Here is a 24,924-nt window from a genome sequence, read left to right as displayed (position 1 = left end):
CTTTTTAGCATAGTTACTGTGACATTTTCTAGAAGTTCACTGATCAGCACTCACTGTGTACAAACTGCTTTTGCACTGAGGGATGGAGCCCTGTGTTTTGGCTCCCTCTTAATTATCTGTATGATGTCAAGCATGAGAGGGCAGCCTGGCTTTGACTTACACGTGTCACTCAAATGTTAATGGCCATATTGCACAACTCTGCTGGTGTCCCAGATCCAAACAGGGATTTTGCTAAAATGCTCAAAGAAGGTAAATCAGTACTGACAGCCATCTATCTCCCCTGCCAAAGCACTTGTTTTTTCCTTGTTTACCTGATCATTCCAGTGAAGTGTGTGTGTATTTGTGGAAGGAGCAGGGCATCTTCATTTAAATGGTTGATTCAGTAGAACATAATTTTCCTGTTTACCTAGGGACCCTCAGTTCTCTGTGTACTTTAAAACTCCTGGTCAAAGCTAGAACTGTGTGACTTCTTCCACATTGTTCCTGGGAGTACCAATTTGGAATAGGAATCTTACAAACTTCAAAAGCATTGATGCAACTGTCCCTTAGGCATCACTATTCCTGCTTTCTCCTAAGTTAAATATAGAATATTGCCTATCTAGAGCTGCATGAATTGATGTTTGTAACCTGTGTATGACTTGCTGGTAGCTATAACTTTATGCAGATTTCACAGCAGTAAATATTGCCCTGGGTTCTGTAGAATAGATGCCTTTTTTAGGAAGCTCCTTAGTACATTCTACCTGTTGCTCTTCTGCTAAATGTATTTCTCTTCACCATTTATGGTCTGAAGGAAGCAAAGTCATGTGAGCTGTGGGATAAACACACATTTAGGTCTCTGTGGCACAGTAGCATGCTGTTGTCATGTGATAATCTTCAGGCAAGATAAAATGTGCCCTTGGCTTTCAGATGTCTCTTGCAAAGGTTTCTTAACACTTGAAAGATTGTGAATCTTATTTTTGGTTGTTGAAAGGTGCTTAGTCCTCTTAGTAATTTGTAGAATGCTTATCTAAAACATCAATTCTGATTTAATTTCAAAAATTTTTGAAGACTTTAACTGCATCTGCACTGTAGTCTTGGCATTGTGCTCAGATTTCCAGGCTTCTGAGGGCTTTAATGCCCCTTGATGATTTTTTATGTCTACCTTATGACTATATGTGTGTTTTTGTTGAACTTGTAGACTCTGCACTTTCACACACTTGTAACTTGCCCCCTTGTGTTTCTGGGGTAGATATTGCTGCTGTATAAGATAACTGTGGTACCTTGGGTGGACTTGCTCTATTTTTTGGAATAGTTCTAGCATCTGTCAGGGGAGAAAGGTGGCTGTCATTTAAACTGCATGACTTGGAGGGATAAATTGAGTTCCTCTGATTCATAAGGCACAGCAATGCCCAAACCATGCTTGTAGTCCTGATTCATAATCCTACAGGTTTACAGTTAACTGGTTTAAAACGCCTATCTAGGTAGTTACTTTTTCTTTCCCCACTTACCCAGGTGTGCTTGGGGGCCAGAGTTACTTTCCCTGTAGCACAAGGAGGCAATCAGAAACATTTGCAGTTCTCAGCCTAGATGTTTTAAGTTTCATATTGCACTCAGCTGAAAGGGGGTCAAGGGTGTGTTTACCTTGCCCACTTGAATCCACAGGAAGGCAAATAGGAGATGGTGGCCAACAGGACATGAATAAATTTATGTTCACCACCCTCCTGGTGCATGTTGGGGTGTGATACAGGACCAGGTACCTTTGTAACATCACCTCCATAATGAATTAATCAAGTGCCTTTTGTGAAGTTCAAGTAACACAAATGCTGTTCTCCTCTGCAGTAAGTACTAACTGCACTTAGAAGAGCAATTATCTTTAAAGTAGGTCCTTGAAGGATACAGAAGGGAATCCCACTGTTAGTGAGTGCAGTGAGTTAGTCTTACAAATTGTTGGCACTTGGCTTGTTACCCAACTTCTGGATCAAACTGGTCTCATCTCTGGTATGCTTTCACTTGTTTACTAGGTGCTTGCCATTTCACGCTGGTGTTTTCTTTCCCTGATATTTTCTGCACGTTAAGCATCCAGCATGAATAAATAACAGTGTTACTAAAGACGAGGGCTCCTGCTTTTCATACAGACTGGTTACTACAGAGGGTGGAAGTGCGTGGTAGCTTGAATTGAATTGCATGGTAAGGACATAGCAGGACTTTCAGAGCCCAGCCATCAAAGTTTGTCTGTAGGGTTGTTGAGAGAGGCTTGTTTGAGTAATTTCACCTAGCATCAGAATTTATTAGTATTTAGTCTTAACTTTAGCTGAATCATATCTGCCCTAAAATCCAATCTTTTGTGATTACCCATTTAGTTCCTCTCATGTTTCAGCTGCATTGCTAGTCAAATTGTTGATATTTGTCATGCTGGGGGTGTGCTGTTGCAAGATGCATGCATGCTGTTTAGAAAAAGATTTAAGCTAGCTAAGAAAATGATAAAATAATTCTTTGACAGCTGTTGAATCCTTAACATCTCTACTACAACAATATTGATATGCTGTGAGCACCAGCTATTTGCTTCTTGAATGGCTGGGTGGGTCTGTTCTGCACGTGTTCTACACCCTGATGTGTGCCCGAAGTGAGTCTGGCAAACCTATTGCAGTGGCCCAGGGGCTGTGACTGCTGAAGGGAACGCAGGGCACACAGGTTTTTTTTTCTTTTTTTTTTCACCTTTCTGTGCTTTGGCAGTCTCCTCCACTGTAACCCTGCCTCGTGGTTAGAAATGTTTGGTTTGTGTCCATGCAAGCAGGTCTGGCTGTGGGTGTTTCTCTGATACCTTTCATGTGCACAGCACTACCTTCCATATGTCTTGTAAAAAACTGAGCTGGAATCCTCTGGCAAGGTGTTTAACACTGTGCCTAAACAGAAACTTCACTGGCACTGTTGGCTGCCTTTATATAAAATTCTACCTTACTGCTCATAAAATTGTGATTTGATGAATAAGTTAATTCAGTTTCTCACATTCTATTACCAGCCAGAGGACAGTTACAATGCACTGGGGTATGAGCATGCACTAACAATAGATGACAACTGAATGTTACTCTTGCAGAGCAGTATGGTCCTAATGCAGGCATTGCAGAAACTTGGTTCATTACTTCCTAGGATACAGAAGCCCCTAGCTGAGGGACTTTAACTCATGCCTATACCCTTCCATGGATGTTTTGTGCCACTCTTCAAAGCTGCAGGCTTCATTATTCCATCAATTTCATGAACAGTTTGCTTAACTCCTTATTAGACCTATTTTATTATGGCTGTAAATCTTATGTTGAATTAGTCAACAGCTTGGCTTGGTCATTTTTTTGCATGCTCAAATAAGTAATTATTTACAACATCGTTTATGGATTTTTTTGCAGTTTCTTATCTGTATCAAATCCTTCAAAGACCATGTCTGTGAGGCCAATTCAAAAATAGGTCCTGGTTAAAGGTAACTGTTTGCATTTATCAGCAATCAAATTTTAAAAACAAGTTAGTTAGCTGGCCTTTGAGAATGAGTGGTTTTGCCTTTGGGAAGTTGTTTTAGAAGGCTGTGCCAACTCTGTACCTCCCTAGGCCTGCTCATACTAGTGCTGTCTGGCAAAGCAATTTAAGAAATGTCTTGGGCAGGATTTTCATAAATCTATTCAGCCCAATCAGAAGCTTCACTTAATAGAGCAATGTATAAATAGTGCAGAGAGTCAAGTGACCATCAGCTGGTCTGAATGGGTTTGACCACTACAGTCACAGGGTCTGAGGTATGCAGGAGCTGGGATCACTGCAAACATGCTTTGCTGCAGAGATATCCTGGCTCTGGCGTAATTAGGTAACTGCAGAGGAATTCATGTGTGTGAGAATGAGCTTTAATTGGACACCTGTATTTAATGTTGGTTTCACCTTCTGTGTCATTACAATGGGCTTTTAAAAAAGACAAGCTACTGCCTGGATTAACTTTCCCATTTTGCTAAGTGGTGTGTATTGCAGTGCAGAGCTGAACTCCACGATTATGTGTTTCCTTTATAAACTCTGTGCCTACTTGCTTGAAACAATGCACTGATCTGTTTTACTGAATTCAGAACTTAAGACAGAATGGCTCTTTGCCTAAGTTCATATTAGGTAATTAGAAGTTCTTGGCATGCTTGGTAAATGCTGAAATTCCATTGTGTTGTGCATTAAGCATGGGGAAATATTTCTTCAACTGCAGTGCCAGTGCACTAAATTATGTGTTTTGGCTGTCCTTGGTGATGGCTTTATTAAATCTCAGTGCAACTGTCAGCTCTGGACTTGCAGGGATGCTGGCTTGCTTTTGTTTAGGAAGCTATTGCAGCTGGCATCCAGGTAATGATTTTTTTAAACAAATATTTTTAATAAAAGCATCTAGCTTCCCCACTTGTAAATATCACAGTATGGATTCTAAACAAATCAGTAAAATGGCACCTATTTCTTTGTGTTCAGGTCACTTGACACCTCTGGCTATGCTGTCCAGGACAAAAACATTTTACCAATTTCAGTAGCTTCATGGGAAGAGCTATTGTCCAAACACAAGTAATTGGTATTTCCCTTCTTCCTTTCCCCACCCACCAAAATATTTGTACTGAATAGCTTTCCACCCCCTTTATTACAGATTGTAATCCTTGTCAGTGCCATCCCTATGCTTAGAATGTATTAGCTCATGATGTGACTCTCAGAGCTGTTTGACAACCTGATTGTTCCCTTCCCTATCAATTCTACATCTAGACTTTTGATTTTAAAAGTTGGTTAATCCAAACCAGACAAAAATGGCCTATGCATCTGTTGTGTTTCTTGCCCTATCAATGCACTTGAAGATCATTCAATCATATTAAACATACCTTGATTCAGCAAGTAAAGGTGTGAGTGTTAGGAGGTAATTAACAAGTTTTCTGATCACCTGCCTTTGTATTTAATGTACAGCACACATCAGTTGGTTTTTTTTCTAATTTAGCATGATATGGTGATGGGCTCAGTTGCATCTTGCTTTTTTTTGGCAATAAACCTTTATATTAGAGCAGTTCACCGGTGTCAAAAGCTTTGCCTGTCGGATTTAGATGATGACAGATGGTGGGTTTTTTTCAGTAACTTGGTATTTCTTGCTTTCATGAAGCAGTGAGACTCCTGTCTGCACAAATACCAAACCCAGGCACTGCTCAGGATTATGGTACAGCTTGATGCTTCAGGTTACATATGTGCAAAGAGCTCCTGCATCTCTGAGGTGTCCACAAACCTCCTCCCTTTCCCTTCCTGCAGGAGTTCTGAGTTTGAAGTCCCCCAACCCTTTGTCATCCGAGGGATTGGACTTTTTTCCTGCTGCCCCGGTTAGGGCTGGGATGGAGCTGGGTGTAATGGACACTCTTAGAGGTCTGGGGGAACTTCAGAAGTCTGGGAGTCCTTACAAAACTGCTCAACAGCTGCCCCTCAGCATCACCTGCCCTAAAACAGAGGGTGATATTGGCTCTGTTCATCCCCTCACCTCACTTTTCCTCTTACAGTTGCAGGGGCTCTGGCTAAAATCACAAATGACAGAAGAGTTGATAATGTAACAAATCAAAAGCTTTTTTATTAAAATAAAAATTACTAATTCAAAATAACATTTTTACCACCAGAAGTCTCATAAAGCTGCTGCCTGAGCCTCTTGGCCTCTCCTTGGAGACACAGTGACCATGCTTTCTCTGGCTTGTTCCAGATCCTGCTTGTCTGAGGATGGGAGGGGAGATATTTCCTCTGAGTGGCCCCAAGCCCAAAGTGCCTGTGGTGGAACAGCTTTGTCTCCCTTTGTTTCAGGAGGGATGATCCTTTGCCTCCTGAATACTGCTTGGTCCTGGTGAGAGGGAAGATGGGTGTGTTGTGCTCTGAGGCTGGGAATAGCTGTAGCTCTAAGCTGCAGCATGGTGGCAATGCTGCAGTGGGTTATGTTGGCTTGTCTTGGGGAGGATTGAAGCCAGGGAAGGGTGAAATTGTTGCCTACAGGAGGGAGAAATGGGCAGGTTGGAGTGAGTGAGTTGTGCAAATCACTGAGGTGAGTGCTCCAGCAAAGTGCCTGTTCTCAATTCCCAGCTTCAGTGCCACTGCTCTCGTGCCTCTGGTACCTGTTCCTGGGAAACCTCCCTGTTCTGCAAGCTCCAGAGTTTGGCATAGGTACTGTACAGGAGCTATACAATGTTTATCATTAATAAATGCTATTTGTGAAACCCTATTGTGGAAAAAAGTTCAGCAGTGCATGCATGGTTCTGTTACAATGGGGGCATAGTGACTGCCATCTTCCAAAAGTATCTGACAGCAAGCTGTTCACTTCTTTTGCAATTGACCAGTCTTGAATCACTGCTGATATTGCTGTAATCTAATCAAACATTAGTGGTAAAAGTGCTCAAACAAAAAATATTAAAAATACATAAAAATTCTTAGTTGGTTATAGTTCTCTGTTTAAAAAGAAGGAAAAAAAGCAAACACTTGGCAGGCTGATGGATATTAAAATACTCTCTCATTGAAGCTGAAAGTCTTCCCAGTTCCCAGATAAATGTTTTATTTAAACAAATACTTGAAACATTTAATGAGCAGTTTTAACTTGATGGGTGTTTTTTGTTTGTTTTTACCAATAATGACATTTCTTGCAATGAAAATCTTAACATGTACAAGACTTCAAAGAGTTACCTGAGTACATTTCAGGCACTACTGGAAGGCCAAGCTGGTCATGCATCCACTGGGATTTTTCTCAGAGGTGCTGCACTGTGCTGGGGCAGAGAGGAGCCAGGACTTCATCTAACAGAGAAAATAATTTCAAACCACCATGAATGATGCACTGGACTGATTTCTAATAGAAACTGATCCAAAGTGTCTTTCCTCATCTCTGCTAAATTGCACAGGAGTTGTACTTTTCCCCCCCACTGCTGCAATGTGGGATATGTTTTCCCATTCCAGGATTGCCTGTATGCCTATAAATTTACTTTTATTTACTGAGTGCCCTTTCTGAGAGACTAAAATCAGCCTGTTTTTGCATAATTCATGCGGTTTTTTTCATGTAATTTTGTGCAATATTGTTGGAGGATTAAGAAGAAACTTGACTTTGGTTCTGCTATTATTCTACTTCACATTTGTGCGTGATTCTTATTATTTGCTTTTTGGGGGTAGGTCTTTAGCAATACATGTGGATGAAAGAGTTTTTTTCAGAATAAAGATGTGGGAACACTGAGTGCATACCTGAGGTGACTGCTCTGACAACACACTTTTCTGTTTGCTGTCCACAAGAAACCTGTATGATACCAATGGTGGAAAATTCTTTGTTTACGAAGGCTAATCTACAGAACTTTCACATACTGATTTTAATTTTTTTTCCTGATTGTTTCTGCAGGTCGTTTTGGATTAATCAACCAGATCAATCAACCCAGAACCTGTAGTTGCCCATCAGTCGCTCAGTAGTCAGTGTAGATTCTGTCTTTACAATCAGCAGCTACATCTGGCTACTGGGTCTCTGATGACATCTCCTACCTCCTGTCTAGACTTTTTGTTGGATTTGTCTTCTCTCCTGGGTGCAGAACAAGTTCACAGTGCGAGCAAGTTAACGCCTGAGGTGTGGCCCCAAATAAAGGATTTGATATCTGTTGGATCTGCTTCACAGTGGGAATCAGATTAAATACCTGGATGCTGTGGATTGGAAAGCAGCAGCCTTTCCTGTAGCCTAGTCCTGGGGTTTGCAGTAGTCAAAGCTGATGAGAATATTTCCAAATTTGAGCTAAGAAGATAGCTGGACTTCACTATTTTCAGTGAAGGCTCTTGAATCTTTCCTGCAAAGGGAAGATATTGAAACACCTTTGCTGATTGCACACCTACAGTGTGGTAGGGGAGGAAACTGCTGTGAACTGGGTGTGCACAGCTGGTTCTCACCAGTTCTGTGTGAAGACTGTCCAGGTTTGGGGCATGAACCTGGCATACAATGTAGATTTCTGTGTTTGTTAAGCAACAGCTACATTGTCTGCTGGGTTTCCAGCTGCCTGGAAATACAAAGTGGAGGGTTATCTACACCTTTTTTTTTTTTCCTTTTTGGTCAAATTATGTCTCTGAGGAAGATTGGGCATGAATTGCACTGTTGCTACCTCCCTCTCTCTTCTCACACAAGGGATCCAGCTGGTGTCAACTGGAGCTTGGAGACAGGGTAGATCTGAGATTATTTAAGAGGATAAAACTTCAAGGAATTGAAGTGTGGAGACACCTGAGCATGAGTAGATGTCAAGCAGAACCTAATGCTTGCTTTCTGAGTAACCATTGTTTCCCTTGGTTATGGTGCTTCACTTTTTTTCTTTTTTTTAAAAAATCTTCAGATGAAAAGCTATATATGTGTGCTGTGCAGTTATGGAATTCCTTTTGGACAAGGGAGTAGTGGGGAGCTATTTATAGGCCTGACATTTTTTTCTTAAAAGTATGCTGTGTATAGTATGACTTATATGCAGAAAGTGCCTAGAAATAAATGAGGGGAATAAGACAATGTCTTGAATTCTGATTCCAGCTGGATCTCTTGTCATTTAGTGGTACCAAACCTAATATGCTTCACTTGTGCATCATCTCCAGCCATGCAGTGAGAAAAAGGGCAGTTTCAGTTTGAGAGCATTGGGCCTGGAATAGCAGGGGACTGTTGTCCTTCCAGACCTGGTCTGCAGCCACAGCAGTAAATGGGGAAGCTTCACATGTCTGTGCTGTTAACCCTTCACTGGGAGCTCTGTGCCATTTCCCCTTGGAAATCAGAGTTGTGATGGCTGTGATTCCTGGTGTGAGGGAATGGATGGTTTGGCTAAGCTTCTCTGGACTTTACAAAGGTGATTTTAGATCAGCAGACATCCAGAACCCTTCCTCTGGAAGGGCAATACTCAGGAGGCTGAAGGGCTCCTAAGTGAGTACTCCTGTTAAAAACTGTATTTTAAGACAAATAAAACTTCTCATGCAAAGAACTGTGTGTCTTTTCTTGTTTTTTTTACATCAAACTTAGGTTTTCATCAGGTTGTTAGGACCTCTAAAGGGACTATAAAGCTGTTCCTTACAATGTCTAATGTAGACAGCCCCTCAATACTTGTCAGCCTGACTGTTCTCAAAAAATACACATTCACTTATGCATTTGTACCTTAAGTAAAAATGTACAGACAATTACCAGCAGCCAGTAATTGGCACAATTAATCACTCCCTATTGAAATAACTGTGGATTGTCTAGATAGCTTTGAAAACTGCTTGTTAAGGCTGAACAAGTATTTATGCTTTGCTTTATGCTGTTTTCCTCAGTGCCAGTCTGTTGGTATCTGCATGTCTGATATTGCAGAGTTGGTAGGGACTTCAATATAGCTGAGTCTTTTTCTCAAATTAACTGGTGCATTCTCAGAGGTGTTACTGACGTTTCATTCCATATAACCTCCTGAGTCCTGACCAGCATATGCACAATGCTCCTAAATGTGGTAATAAGTTATTCTCTGCAGTGTTTTTGTGGCTCATTTAGCTTCAGCAGTATTAAGATATCAGCAGCTTTTATAGCATTGCTTTGTTCTTCTGTTTATGGTTGTTCACCCTCACCCTTAAGGGCTTGTGTCAGAGTAAGGTATGTCTGCCCCAACTGTGTATATGACAAACACCATAAAGAATTGAAGAGCAGATCAACCTAATGTTTAGTATCAAAACTCTCTCCTATTTAGTTTCACTTCCCCAATGTGTTTCAGTTAAACTTTGCCATGTTGAAATCCCCTTTGTGGGCAGGTACTTCTGGTTCCTCTTATTTTTGTCATGCTACTTGGTTTTGTATATGGACACCTTTAAAATAAATAAAAAAAAGGAAAAACCCACATTCTTTCCTCTGTTACCTTATTCTGAGTAAAGTACCTCACTTTATTTACAGTGTCTAGCATAGCTAATGGAAGCATGTAAAAGTGGTTATTTTTCCTACTGTGATATTTATTTTTTTCTTTTTTTTTTTTTAATTCTTTGTTCCTTCTATGTGGATTTCAGTGAAACTGGCATAAGTGCATGACTCTTCCTTCCTCTGTCCTACTAAGGGTGCTTTTACTACTCCTGGTTAAACTGCTGCTAACTGCAGCCAGAAGTCCTCCTTCAGCTTTAATGAAAGAAACTGGGTCCTGTGACAACATTTTCCACCTGTTTAACCTTCTCAGAGTTTGCATTTTCTTTATGCTTTCACTCCCAACAACACCCATGTCTGTATTTTCATTATATTTCTCTGCTGTGATGCTTATGAGTGTGAGACCTGACTGAGGTGAATGTTGTTTCTCAGACAGGAAAGTGAGGCCAAGGCTCTTGCCTGGCCAGAGCTGTCCCTGTATTCACAGCACCCTCTTTTTGCTGTGAGAGTAGTGAGGCCCTGGCACAAGTGGCCCATAGAAGTTTTGGGTGCCCCATCCCTGGAAGTGTTCAAAGCCAGGTTGGATGAAGCTTTGAGCAGCCTGGGATAGTGGAAGGTCCCTATCCATGGGGTGGAATAGGATAATTTTTAAGGCAGTAAATTGTGAGAACACAACTGGTAAAAATCTTGGTTATATCCCTTTAAGATGCAGAGCTTGGAGTTTTGCATTTAGACTTGATTTCCCCTAAATGCCCCCTCTTTCCTGCCCAAGCAAATAATGGGAACTAAGATAATAGTGGCAGTTGGGTCTGTTTGACCTGTAGATTGAAGTGGATCACAGCACTTTCCTAATTTTCTATTTTCAGTTGCATCTCAGTTTATGTAATATCTTCCCACACTGATATTTCTTCCCATCCTCTGACTTGCTTTTAGAATTGACTTGAATATCTATTTAAATCCTATTAGCAGGAAGAACAATATTTTTACTTTCTGAGCTTTACTATCTGAAACTGCTAGGAAAGCCTCACTGCCTACTATTTATCTATTCTGTGACCAATACTTCTGTAGACTCTAAGCTTTGTTTTTCTTGACTATGTTTATTCTTTCTATGCAAATCAAGATTAAGAGGGTACATTTAGCCCAAGCTTGGTATACTTGCAGCATATCCTTCCATATCAGTACATGGCAGCAAAAAATACATTCTGTATGTTTCTTAAAGAAAAAATCCAGACAGCCCTGCAGTCATTAAGTTTCTGAAATGGCAATAACCAATGTAAAACCTGAGGCAGGGACACCAAAACCCAAAACTATGATTTTTGTAGAACAGAATAATGAATGGGTTGCTTTAATTGCCCAAAAGTGTGAACAGCCATTCCTAACAGGAGAGCTCCATCCGTTGGATAGGTGGCTTGTAATTAAACTATGGAAACCTGTAATTTGGACTTCTGTTGCTGTCCTGGGTAACTGAACAGATTTTGTGACTTATGCACAGCTGCTTTTGGGGACTGTGTGGCTGTGGCTGTTTTCCCAGCTCCACTCAGCACAAAGGAATTCCCTGAAGAGTTACCTATGGAAAGTCAGGGTAGAAGGAAGGTGTTCAGGGTTTTAGAGACCTTCCAGCAGGGCACATTTGCTTTCCCTCAGCATGAGTGAGCATTTTCCAAAGGCATAAACACACCTGGGACTCCTCACCAGAAGTACCCTCTTCACAATGTGCTTTGGTGTCTGACTTGAGTGATGTCGGTGTGCTCATGCATTTTTACTCTGTAAATGTCTCACTGGTCTCCTGAAGTGGTGTTTCAGGCAAGATGAACAGCCTTGGCTCCTTTATCAGATGTCTCTGGGCCTCTTACAGGTAGAAAATCCTGTAGCACAGAACTGCTTGTATGCAGTGCTGGTGAGCCTGTCTACCTGTGGGGTTGTTTGTACTGTGGTGTGTTGCTTTGTACAATAAACAAAAAATAAGACCTTGGATGTGGGTGTTTGCAAAACAAAGCTCTGCTAAAGAGGTGATCATCTCAAGTGGTCCTTGGTTTGGAGAGCACTGCAATTTCTGAATCTGTCCTGTCCCTGCCTAGCCAGCTACTTGTAAAAGCAGTTAACCAAAACTCTGGAAAGCCTTGAGAATCCAGTTTAATGCTGACATTTTTCTCCTGCTGTGTGGCTTTACAGTTCCTAGTTGTAGCTCACAGAAAATGCTGAATTGTTTTAGAAGACTGCTCTAAGGCAGTGTTGTGGCTCTGACTGGCTCTCTGTGTACAGCAGTGAGTTTTAGTTCCAAGGCTTTGAAGAGCAGTTGCTGCTCCTACACGTTGGCAAACTTTATCCTTTAAAGTTGGTAATTTTTCTATCTACTCTGAAAGTCTTGTTCTGTAGGTTGCTAAGTAACACCCGCACGTATTTAATTTTCCATGTGCTGTGAATGCCAGTCTTCCATGCAAAACACCTTTCCAAAATTAGTGTCTGTCAAGCTCCTGAAAGGTAGTGGTGCTGTGATGCAAGTCAATCATGTTGCTTGCTGTAGGTGTTAATTCTCCCATCTAAAGACTCTTGCAGAATCACTAATATGGTGAATCTCCAGTTCCTTTTAGCTACAAGAAAACAGTATCTTCTGAAATACTTGCACACTAATTCCAGAAAGAGAAGTAAATTGCAGGGAGCACATTTATAATATCAATTTTTTCATCATGGTGATAATATTCATTTAGAACTTAGTTTTCTTTAGAGTGCAGAGTTCTGAAGGGATCTGGACTGAACCATTAGGTGTAGGTAATTTTCCTGTGCTCCAAGGCTGGCTGACCACTGACTGGGTAGTGCTGAGGATTTTAGAGGGGGCAGGTATCATGAAGAGGTGAGGGAGGGTTTGATGAAGTGTGTAGGAAACTTTTTCTTTTAACCTGTTTTATCTTGTAGAAGGAGGGATTGGATCTTCACTTTCTCTTGTCCCACCTCTATAAATTCAGTACATTGTTCCACTGGACATATGTGCTATACCAGACACTTGGAGTATTTTTCTTCCTGTTTGCCTGTGAGTGTTCCCTGGTTGCTTGTATAGTCCAGGCAGGTGGGCTGAGACTGTTTTGAGAAGAATATCAACACCTGAACAGGGCACTGTGTGTGCTGAAACCAGGAGCTGCTGTTCTTTCCTTCAGCTTACCGTCTGTTTCGTGGACTTCACACAGCAGAGTGTCTTGTACACTTCCATGGAGCAATGAGGTAACTCTGGATAGCTGCAATTACATGCAAAACATCCACATAAAAGACATTACGATCACGGCAGCACAGCCAAAACTACCAGAACTTTGTAGCTGCAGCAACGAATAAGCCAAAAATGAATGAATGTGAAAGTAAACAAACCTGCCGCTGCCTTTTGTAACCCTGTGAGCCCAGGCAACTGCTGCAAAGCACCGTGGCAGCGTTTGTCATGGTTACTACAGAACTGACTCATGAAGTGTGGGATTAGGAATTGCAAAAACCCTTCCTAATGTATCCTTCTATTTACTTACAGACAGATTAGCTGGCTAAAGATATGAGTGAGCCCTACCTGTTTTTGAATGGCCAATCTGCAGTGCTCTGCAGAAGGTTCTTGATCCTTTCTGCCACCCAATTCCTCCTGGCTGTGACAGCCACCCTGGGTGTGACTTGGCTGCTGATGGATGTTTTAACTGCTCTCAGTTGTTGCTACATTGGCCTCATTATCAGTCCCCTGAAACTTTTATGCCTTTCCCAAAGCCTGGTGGGACTCCATTTTTTTCTTTCACCTATGGTGAATAATGCTAAAAGAAGGATTTGAGGTACTGGTTTTGAGTTATTTCAGAAGCCAAATTTTCATGGAGGATTTTGACCTCAAGTGAACTTTCTGGTAATTTAGAAAGACATGGATTTACATGGTGGAGTAGGCTGCCAAGCTCCTGGGTTTCTTTGTGTTTAGCAGTGTTACGAAAAACAAAACCATTCCAGTGGCCAAACTCCCTTCAGTTCTCCCCTAACAACAAGGACAGTGTGATTTAATGTGTTCTCTTGGATTCAAACTTCTGCTGTGTTGTGGGACCACAAAAGAAAGTTGCTGTCCAGAATACATGTTGTAAGTGTGTCAGATCTTCATCTGCCCCATAACACGCCCGTTTCACAGATGCAGAGCTGGGGCATAGTGAAATTAAAAGCCAGTCTTTCCCCCCCTTCTCCATGTGAAAATCAGATTTGAATGGTGGAAGCCTGAAATGCTGCATCTCCTGAGTAGCTTCTCAGCCCTGAAGGAAAAACCTGCAGAGAACCAAAAGTCATTGCTGTCTTTATGTAAGAGAAGTTGGAAGGCAGAGGAGAGGATCTGAGTTTTGGAAGGCTTTGAATGCAGATCAGAAGACAGAGTTCTTGTCTTTACTGACATAGCCTGTATAAATATGAATATCACCCAAGGAAGTGGGAGACCCAAATTATTTACCTGTGGATTGTCCTGACCCCTAAGTTTTAGATGGATGGGCAGCAGGGGATGCATTGCTCTGCTTCAGAGAAGTGGAAGTTCATACACCTGAAGAGTAGAAACACAGTTGTGATTTGGTGGTCAAAGCAGATAGGACTGAAATAAAGGGGGGCTTGAGGTAGGAAACCTGCTCCTTAAATGTTGATTAAAGAGCTCCTGGACGCAGCAGCCCTAGGAGCAGGACTGTTACAATGGTGTTTTGATTCTCAAGGACCTTCTCCTAATAGTCCATTTTGTTTTCATTGCTGTTAAAGGACAAGATGAACTTGGTCCCAGTGTTTGTAATGAGAGAGGGCACAGGACTGGAATCTTTCCTTCTGCTTTCTTGTGGTTCTCTGAACTTTGTTACTTACTCCCTGCCCCAGAACAACCAAAGCAGGAGTAGGACTGTTCCCCTGCTCCGAATGTGGGAAGTACAAGAGGCTAAACCTGAAAATTCATCAGATTTTTCATAAAAAAACCTAAGGGAACAATAATGTTACTTTTGCCTGACTCTTACACACCACACAGTCTCAAGGAAACAGAATATAAGGTTCAGACCTCAGCAGATAATGCTGCAGGATGCTCTCAGACACAGCTGGTGCTTTGGCTGTCCATAACTGGGACTCCAGGAAATCTAACTGGAGCTTATTAAGGTCTGGTGTACAAAGGCAAGCACCTCTATGGGTGTTCATTATGTGTAATACTCTCAGAATCTCTCAGAAAGGGATTTAACCACAGTTAGATACTTCCTTGAGTGCTGTGTTGACATTCATTGTTTATCTGTTCAGACTAGTCATATTTGGAAACACTGTTCTATTCTGACATATGACTTTTCCCAGGAGCAGCAAGACTCACAACGAAGATTTCACAATAAAGAAAATTCTGTTGCTCTTTGTGGGAATGTTATAGTAAAGCCATGACAACTCATTTGGCACAAGATTGTTTTGTGTTCAGCAAGGATTCCCCCTCCCCCCTATCCCTACACATTTTTGATGTGTTTCCATGTGTTGGGGTGGTTTTTTGGTTTTTTAATGTTTTTCGGTGCTTTTTTTCAGGAGGGTGGGGGTGGATCATTTTACATTTAGCTCCCAGCTATCCACTGAGAAACCAAACCCTGCAATAGGTATGAAGAACCCGAGTCCAGGCTTGTGTGTTTCAGTGTCACCACCAGCACTGGAGCTGCTCCTAATTTATCACTACGTGTTCTGCATCATTCCCTTGGGATCTGCTCAGCTGGTGCAGCACTGGAATTACACATCCTGCTCCAGGCAAAGGGGAGTCATGGTGTGAAATACTGAGAGGTGGCACAAATGCACAGGCAACAGCTTAAACAGCAGGTAGCAATTCCAAACCTGCATGACTGGAGAGGCTGAGGTGTCTGCAGTAACCTGTGAGGCCAGTAAAGATCAGACACCACTATGGTTCCCTGGCTCAGTGTTAATGCCATATAAGCCCAGGGAATATTTGGAAGACATTGGTACTTCTGGAGGTTGTAGTTCTGATGTCTGATCTTCTTGGACTTTTGTTTGACTGCAGTGCACAGTGTTGAAGTGGAAATTATTTTTATGATGTTACACCAGATCTTTTTCCAAAGTACAGGGCTAATTAAGCAGGTTGCAGTGAATTATACTGGGGATGGCAGTCTAGCAGCTGAAAAGTCATTAGGCTTTTTTGCAACCTTCCCTGGAGATAAAGTGGTTATTTTGGGCAGAATACACATATGGTGAAATCTGGTCCTCAGTGTAGTTCTTGGAAATCTTCCTCATGATCACAGTTTGCACCCACCTAAAATTCCTCAGTTATAAAGAGGGCAACATTTTCCTGCCCCATCCAAAGATTCTCCCTGTCTATTTGGGAGCTGAAAGAATCACAAGGTTGCACTTTCAAAGAAGAAAGGAGAAAGACAGGAGGTTTTCAAGATGTGAATTTGTGAGGATAGCAAATAAAACCCCAATGCCATTGCCAACACCTCTGAAGCATTTCTGAAAAAGCTGGTAGGCCAGCCTTAGCCTGAATGTGTTTGCTGCATGCTGCTGAAACTATAGTTCAGGTTATGTTGCTGTTACTATTCTAAACCCTAGGAAGTGGGTGTTTATAAGTGCAGTCAACATTCCCTCTGAGCAAAAAGCTGGCCTTAAAAGGGAGTTGTCCCAACAGCAAGAAGGATTATTTAAAGAAAAGAAAATGCTAAATTTTTGCTGTTCAGAGAAAAAAAAAATAGAAAAGAAAAGGAAGCAAACCCAGGGATGGAATATTACAGCATTGCCCACACACAATTTTTTTTTTCTTTTCTTTAGTGGCTTTTATCCAAAGCCATTCAGTACAGGCAGTGATCATTTGTGATGGAAAATGAGTAAAATGCCTTTTTTCACACATTTAATTAACATGTTTTGTTTAATTAGGAAAAATTACAGTAGCAAATGCACAGAAATGCATTGTCACTGATAATATTATCATATTTTGCTGGTGCAGGCTCCTGGTGTTTCACTTGCACCTCTGTTTTGGTCAGTATCTCCCAAATGTTCTGCTGCAGCACTGGAGAGATGGCAGTGAGTCTACCCAGGAATGGCCTCCCAACCTGCCACTGGGAGAGGGGGATGCTGGCTTGAGGTGAGATGGAAGCAGGTGGGGATGGACACTCCTCAGACTGCAGGAGCCTGCTGAGACAGCAGCCTCCAAGCAAGGTGTCCTAAGTCACAGTTTAACAAAGCCATGGGCTATCACACAGTCCATAACAGGGACTCACAGCCTGCTCCAGACCTGGCTTTATTTAACACTATTAATAAATCATATGATCTCCAGATATCTCCAGTTTCTGTGATACTACTTTTCTACTTTCAGGTCTGATGCCATGTGTCCCTTTTAATCTTTCTCTTGTGCTTCCCCTGCACAGGGATATTCTTAGAGCACAATTCACTGTCAACAGAAAGTGAAGCTGCTGCTGGGATTTCTCATTTGGGACCAGAATTTCTCTTTCCCTCCTCAGCTGATGTTTGTGGCAAGATGCTGGCACTTTCTGTCAGCTTCTTCTGGGTTTCTTGATAAATTGATAAATCAGAAAAATCAAGTGCAGTGCTCCAGTGGTGGGTGTACACGTATTTATCTATCCAGATATCAGTAATGCATATGTGCTGTGTGATAACCAGTACTTAAGCCATGTACAGTACATGCATTAAAATCCTGGCACCTGTAGTCCTCTTAACACAAAATCTCTTAAGTGAAACTTTTTAAGAAAATCATGCTTTGAGCCCTTGGGATTGTAAAGCAGGAACAAGCCTTTTTTTTTTTTTTTTTTTTTTTTTTTTTTTTTTTTTTTTTTTTCCCTTCTGAGACATGAAACAAAAAAACCCTTCAAACTATAACAGTTTATCTTAAAATGTACTGAGAAACATAGGGAGGCAAAGAAATGAGGCAGGATTTCTACAAAGAGGGCTGCAGTCAGACCATTTGTACTGCACAGTATGAAATGCATACAGGGCTCCTTGTGCCTGTGGGTTGTAAATCAGTCCCTCATCCCCTGCCTCCTGCCACTCCAAACTGAGTTAGCATCTAAATTGTTTGGGTTGTGTTTGCCAGTGAATTTTATTTTCCCCAAAGAAGAGGAGAGCTACAGCAGGCTGTGCTCACCAAGGAGGGCAGAGCGTTCTGCAGCGCCAGCTCTGGCACTGCCAGACCCAGAACGGGCTCTGGTCTCAGCCTTGCTGAGGTCTCGTTGTGCTTTGGCTGCAGTTCACTGAACAGGATGGTTCTAGCAGACAGGGCAAAAACAAGGTGAAATGCAGCCAGGGTTACACAGCTGACCTTGGTAAACTGCTGCAATTAAAGCTAATTTGCTGTCTCACTCCTCTGTGCCATCTTTGTATCACAGTGCCACTTGGCTGCAGAATGAAGCTGGAGCTGGAGCTCTTGGGTCAGGTTGAAGGAGCATGAAAGAACATTTGTGCCTGTGCATTAAGGTTTCTGTCTACATTGGTTTATAAACTTTTCTTTTTTTTTTTTTTTTGTGCTAGTCTGCCCATCCCAGCACATCATCATGATAGTTATACTCCCAAAACTGTGAGAATAAGGACTGGTAAGCCAAAGAATACCACTGAACAGAGAAAAGGTCACAGGTAAGAAATGCCTAGAAATGTAGAGCTCTTAAAATATTTTCTCCTTGAATATTCAAAGTGAGGACATTAAGGTGGAGAACTTGGGGGAGGACTGCAAATTTCCTGTAGTAACTCACAAGGGGCAAGGTTGGAACTGCTACATCGGTTCTACTCTTTTATGATCAGTTGTGATGTAAATGCTGATGGCTGCCTAACAGGCAAAACAAAGTAGGGAAATGATGAGTCATTTGTACTTGTAGTTTGTCTGAACAAGCAATGTGCAAGTCAAGTTTAATTTAAGTGCAGCTGAACTTTCCCCCAAGGATTACCCTCACAAGGCAGGGCAGTGGAAAACCAAGGAGGGCTTTGGATCTGCAGCCATGGACTTCTCAAACAATTTCCATCATGCCAAGACTGCCCAGCTGCAGTGCCCACTATTCTAGAGACACTGAAGTACATGTGGAAACAGTGGAGTATGTTGTGTTATGTGAGTGGATTTTTTTCTGTTGCTCTTCAAGGGCATGACCGTATTTCTCCTGATGTGGGAGAATACATCCTCCCTGTGGAGAGAAAGCACCTATATGTCTCCAGCAGCTGGAAGAACTGGCTGGCTTGGATGTCTTTGCCATCCAAGAGGTTCAAAGAAGACTTTCTTACTACCCTCATACCTCATCCTGCTTCCAACTGCAGCTCAGATGGCAAAAACACCTTTAATATTTGCCTTCTAAAGCAGGATCAAAATTACCTCTCTACTGATTATCTTACGTCCTATTGCAATTTTTTTTTTTTTGCATTAACAAAGATCTTTTATTAAAAGAATTTTCTTTAGCACCAGAATACTTTCCTTCTCCACAAAAGGAGGAATGTCTATACTGATAATCCAAGATCTACCACACATTAGGAGGTTGATAGCACAACTCCCAGTGACTTCAGCAAACCCAGGAAGGAAACCCAAAGCTCATGGTAATTTCCAAAGGTGTCTGTGGTGCTGTAGCATGAACCCAACTGTGACATCCATGCTAAGTGTACCCATCTGTAGCTCAGAAATATTGTCCTTTTCCTGGCAGCTGTTCCGAAGGCTGATGTGAAGCCTGGTCCAAGCTGCCTGCTGTCATCTGCTGGGATGTTATTGAAATAGATGCATGGAAAACAAGCCATGGTTGTTCAAACCAGCCAGAAACTGGGCTAAAGCAATTTCAGAAGCCAAGGTGCTGTGTGTGTGTATATATAGCAAAGGTACAACCCTTTGAAGCTGTGCAGTAAATAGGATAAAGTTTGAAACGTGCTGCAAAGGGAACAAGAACACAGTCCTGCAGTTTTGAAAACTACTGTTTGAATAAGTAATCCAGTTCCCAATTCAGAACTAAAATAGCTTTCCTGTTAGTGCAGTGCTGCAGTCTGTCACAGTTGGCAGTGAGAGTTTTCTCTTTTGGTTGACTTTAGGTTTAAGTAATAAAAAGTGAAGTGTAGTTCTTCTTCACAAAAGGCCTTTTTTTTCTCAAAATAAATAATTATTTATTAAAGGGTGGCCCCATCATTTCAATGTTGTCCAGTTGCATGTTTTTTGGTAAACTTCCACCTATAATATGAAGTGCCATTTGGAACACAAGTATGTTTTCTACTTAAGTTTTACTAAATGTATCTTGGACATCTGCTCTTACTCCCAGAAGGTAATTTTGTACTTAATCACCTGGCTAATAAAGATTAAAGGTCTGATTCAGATCTTTGTGACAACTGGTGGCATAAATCAGTAGGAGCATTACTGACTTCAGGTTTTTAAAAATTCTGATTAAGTTACTAAGGAAAAATTTAATTTTACTTAATGAAAGCAGATGCCAGATAAAGCAGTGGGAAATGTCCTATTATTCACTTAACAGGGCTTCAGTGAGTCAGTCAAAGGCTCCTGGAACAATTTAGAAAAAGTTGACAGAGGAACCCCAGGAGGTTTGGATGGTCCCACTATTGCTGAACAAGCATGTACCGTCAACCAGCATGAGCCAGCAAAGCACCAGGGCACATGAGTGGCAGAGAGCAGCTCTAAACCACATCTGGGGATTTCTCTGAACAGGCACCTCATGAGACAGAACTTGGCTGTGAGGTAAGAGACAGATTTTGGAAGCAGAAGGAATAATCAGAAGTGTAGCTAATCCCAAGGTGAACCAGGAGCAGTGCAGCCAGGAATCTCAGCCATCAGTGTTCACATGTCTGAAATAAAAAAGTTCACAGAGAGCAAATTGCAGAGATCAATGTCCAAGCAATCCTGTGCATGATGTATCAGTTACTTATGAAGGAACCAACTTCTTTTGCTGAATTCAGCCAGACATGTGAAACAATTCATCCTATTTCAAATGAGTAGTTGGATGGATTAAACACAAATGTAATTAGCTTTTTCCCTTGTGCTTGATGCTTGTCAGTTAAAATGATGAGGAAGCAGGAGAGACCTCTGCTAAAAGCCCACTGTATTACACTTATGAAAAATGCCTGGCTGTTCTGTTTATAGCCTGCTCCATAGCTGTAATCCTCAGCAGCCAAAAAGGAACTTCACCATCAGCAAAGCTAAATAAGAACAATCTAATCATTGTGTCTTAGTATTTTGCTTATTGCTGTAAAAACAAAAAGTGCTCATATTTACTTATGAAGGATCTAGAGTGGACTATGGGCTCCTGTGACTAAAGGAGCTGTCCTTCAGTGTAATTTAAACTTCCTTGCTCATTCATAACCACAACCACAAGGTTAAACTGACCTCCTCTGTTCTTCTGAGTTTCATCCCTGAAAAATGCACTGAATACTCACCCCTGCCAAAACTATGGATCTTCCCTTCACATGAATTTTAAGTCTTAATACAGAACCCTGTCCCAGGTATGTGACTAATTCTTAGTCATTAACAGAAGTTTTTCGTCTTGAATAAGGCAGTGTGTGTCCTTCCCTCTCCCACCACACAACAGATTTATCTCTTGAAAACTACATCTTAGTGATATGAAAATGAACATTTCAACCTCAGTCCTTCTTGATGACAGTGCAAACACCCAAACCAAAAGAATGAATAGCTTGGAGGAGACACACTGTCCTCAGACCACTACAACAGAGAAGCAAAACTTTGCACGAGATGTCAGAGCTGGCCTTGCAATGGGAGCCAAGAGCTCCTAAGAGAAGGTTTTGTTCTCTCTGCCCCTGGAGTGTCTGGGATCTTCCAGCATGCTTTATCCTGGGAAATGCCAATTCAGGAGCATCTGACACAGTGCAGAGTTTTTGACTATGAGAGGCAGTAAAGTGTTTAGAAAAGTCCAGAAAATGGGATTTTAATTTTGGGACTTGGCAAACACTGCTCTGATTTCTTGCTCTTGAAGCTCTGTGCTGTGGGACAAGCATCAGAGGTTCACTAACAACAAATCAGTCCAGTGGCATCCAATTCCCAAACAACACAACTGAGTTGCAACAGAAAGTTACAGACTGATAGAGACTAAACCCTGAACAGAAGATAAATTTATGTGCAGACACATGGATACATAACCTTAGAGAGGAAGCTCCTGTTCTGGTTGTACTGACATGGCTCATTAATGACAGTCAAATAGAAAGGGGAAACAAACCCATGACAAAAAGGCTCATATTGGTTATTTTCAGGCCCTGTGATGTAATACCTTTCTCAGGCACTATCGCACAAAGTTTCTCTTTCTTGAGTTTCTTTTTCCTCTAGAAAGAATAGAAACTTAGCAAGTGCTGCAAGGCACAATCAATGCCTGGATTGTGTCCAACTCGCTGAAGCACATGAAAATGCATGGAAGAAATGGGTTGATTATTAGAAAGCCAAGCCTTAGAGAAAGTAAAGGGAAATATCAGCAGCTATTTTAGACACCCGTGCTTACTCTTGGTCCTTTAACCTTGTTTGTTTTAAGGCATGCTAAACTAAGTGTGAAATGCACTTATCAGTTACATTGCACTGCTAGTTTAGTGTCAATAGGAAATTCATTGTATCAAACTCTTCATGTTTTTGGTTTCTTTAATAATCTGGAGTAAAAGCATAATCCATCACCTTTCGGAGAGGTGAAGAATTTTTTAAAAATTGAGAAGGAAACTTGAAATGCCAAATACCTATGTTAGTAGAGCTTTGCTCTGTGGCTTACAACAAAAACATTTGAATGTAAAGGATAATGAAATGGTCTTGGAATAACTCTAAGCAAACCTGTGTCCTCCAGAAATACGTGTCCTTAGAAGATGTGTGCCTGATGATGTGTCACTCACTGTAGGAGAGCATAAAAGTTGCTTACAGCACCAACCTTGCTTTGCAATGCTACATTTTGGTAGCATGAGCAATATGATTTTTTTCACTCCTCATCCTTCTGGTGCCAATTTCATGGTTAAAGCAATTAAGGCTACACCAGGGGACTGGAGGAAACATTTGAAAAATAGAGTCTAGCTCTGGATATGCAATAGGTGCATTTATCAGCTTCAGCCTTGGTAAGTGGACAGATAAAGCAGAAGCCAAATCATGGTCCTGGCACCTTCATTTCTTAGCTGTGAGCTCATATAATAATTTTTTGTCTACACTTAGAGTCCTCTTGGCAATTTTTGTCCTTGCTCCATGCAGCACCTTTCCTGCTGAGGTGTTATTGGGGTGTGCATTAGCTTGGCCATGTAGCTCGAGCTCCCTGCCCAGAGCTGCAAGGACACCAAGGTGAGGCACACAGGCTCCAGCACAAGCTGCCACCAGAGCAGAATGATGAGAACTTGCATTCTGATGGTGAACAGAGTGTTAAAAGCCCATGCTGGTACATCTTCATTGCTGCCTTCAGTGCTTCCTGGCACTGACATGCTGTGCCTTCACTTTACTATGTAGATAGATTCATTCCACATCTCCCTTCCTCCCACTGGCCCTTCCATAACACAGTAGGATTCTGTCACACTCTAACATATTTTTCTCCCCATCCTCACGTTTTTTTCTTTGAAAACACTCATCGCAGGGAGTGGTGGTGCTGAAGCTTAGTGCAACACCATCTGTTTAGCAATCCCAGCCTGTTTTCCAAGAGCCCACCTGAAATGCATGGTTACTTCAGCCTTTCCTTTTGCTGGAGTGCTGGCTGAGCAAGCCACCTAGCTTCTTGCTGGTGTCAGCAACCACAGCCTCTCTGAGCACATCAGGGTGTGGGGAGAAAGTCTTGTTTCACAGCCAACACTTGCAGAGTTTCTGTCAGCTTCCACAGAGCCCAGACTTCACCCAGGATATCCCTGCTTCCCCCACAAAGTGTTGCATAAGCGCTCATGTAATCCCTTGGTAGGTGGTAGGACTGGCCCTCCATGGCCACACCAGCTTTCTCCAGGCACAAAGCAGTCCTCAAGCACTGCAGGGATGCACCCAAGTCTTGAGTGGCCTGGTTGTGGAAAGTTGACCCTGGCTGGATGCCAGATGCCCACCAAAGCCACTCTGTCACTCTGCAGCTGGACAGGAGAAAGGAAATATAATGAAAGTTGGTGAGTTGAGATAAGGACAGGGAGAGATCACTCACCAAATATCATCATGGGCAAAACAGATTCAAATTAGAGATATTAATTAAATTTATTACTAATAAAATCAGAGCAGGTTAATGAGAAGTAAAATAAGACCTTAAAATACTTTGCCCCCATCCCTCCCTCCTTCCCTGCTCTACCTTCTCCCCTCCAGTGGCACAGGGAGACATAGAATGGGGTTTACAGCCATTTTTTCTGCCACTGCTCCAGCATGGGATCCTTCCCAGGGGAGCCTGTTCTACATGAACTTCTCCAACCTCTGTTGATCACACAGACAACAGTTTTCCACAAACTGCTTCACTGTGGATTATTCTTCCATGGGGAAGAATATTCTTCAGGCACAGCCTGCTCCAGTGCTGGTCCCCCACAGGGTCACAAGTCCTGCCAGGAAACACTCCAGGGTGGGCTCATCTCTCCACAGGGCTGCAGGTCCCTGCCAGGACCCTGCTCAGCACAGGCTCCCATGGGTTCCCAGCCTCCTCTCAGCATCCCTGTGCTCCATTTTGGGTCTCCTCCATGGGCTGCAGGTGGATCTGTGCATCCCTGAGCCCTCCATGCCCTGCAGGTGGATCTGTGCATCCCTGAGCCCTCCATGGCTGCAGGTGGATCTGTGCATCCCTGTGCCCTCTGTGCCCTGCAGGTGGATCTGTGCATCCCTGAGCCTCTGTGCTCTGCAGGTGGATCTGTTCATCCCTGAGCTCTCTGTGCCCTGCAGGTGGATCTGTGCATCCCTGTGCCCTCTGTGCCCTGCAGGTGGATCTGTGCATCCCTGAGCCCTCTGTGCACTGCAGATGGATCTGTGCATCCCTGAGCCCTCTGTGCTCTGCAGATGGATCTGTGCATCCCTGAGCTCTCTGTGCCCTGCAGGTGGATCTGTGCATCCCTGTGCCCTCCATGCCCTGCAGGTGGATCTGTGCATCCCTGAGCCCTCTGTGCACTGCAGATGGATCTGTGCATCCCTGAGCCCTCTGTGCTCTGCAGATGGATCTGTGCATCCCTGAGCTCTCTGTGCTCTGCAGGTGGATCTG

General features: G+C 42.4%; 1 long non-coding RNA gene across 1 annotated transcript in view; it reads left to right on the top strand.

Moving 5' to 3' along the window:
- LOC130257405 (uncharacterized) overlaps window positions 1–24,924 on the top strand; it is a 114,734-nt gene that overhangs the window by 69,906 nt on the left and 19,904 nt on the right. The window contains exon 4 of the long non-coding RNA XR_008841323.1: window positions 18,314–18,415. This is a non-coding gene — a long non-coding RNA (uncharacterized LOC130257405). The remainder of the gene's footprint in view (window positions 1–18,313; window positions 18,416–24,924) is intronic.

The sequence above is a fragment of the Oenanthe melanoleuca genome, chromosome 1 (genome assembly GCF_029582105.1).
Source record: "Oenanthe melanoleuca isolate GR-GAL-2019-014 chromosome 1, OMel1.0, whole genome shotgun sequence".
Lineage (NCBI taxonomy): Eukaryota > Metazoa > Chordata > Aves > Passeriformes > Muscicapidae > Oenanthe > Oenanthe melanoleuca.
Note: the sequence above shows the minus strand (reverse complement) of the source record. Positions and strands in the feature narration are given on the sequence as shown.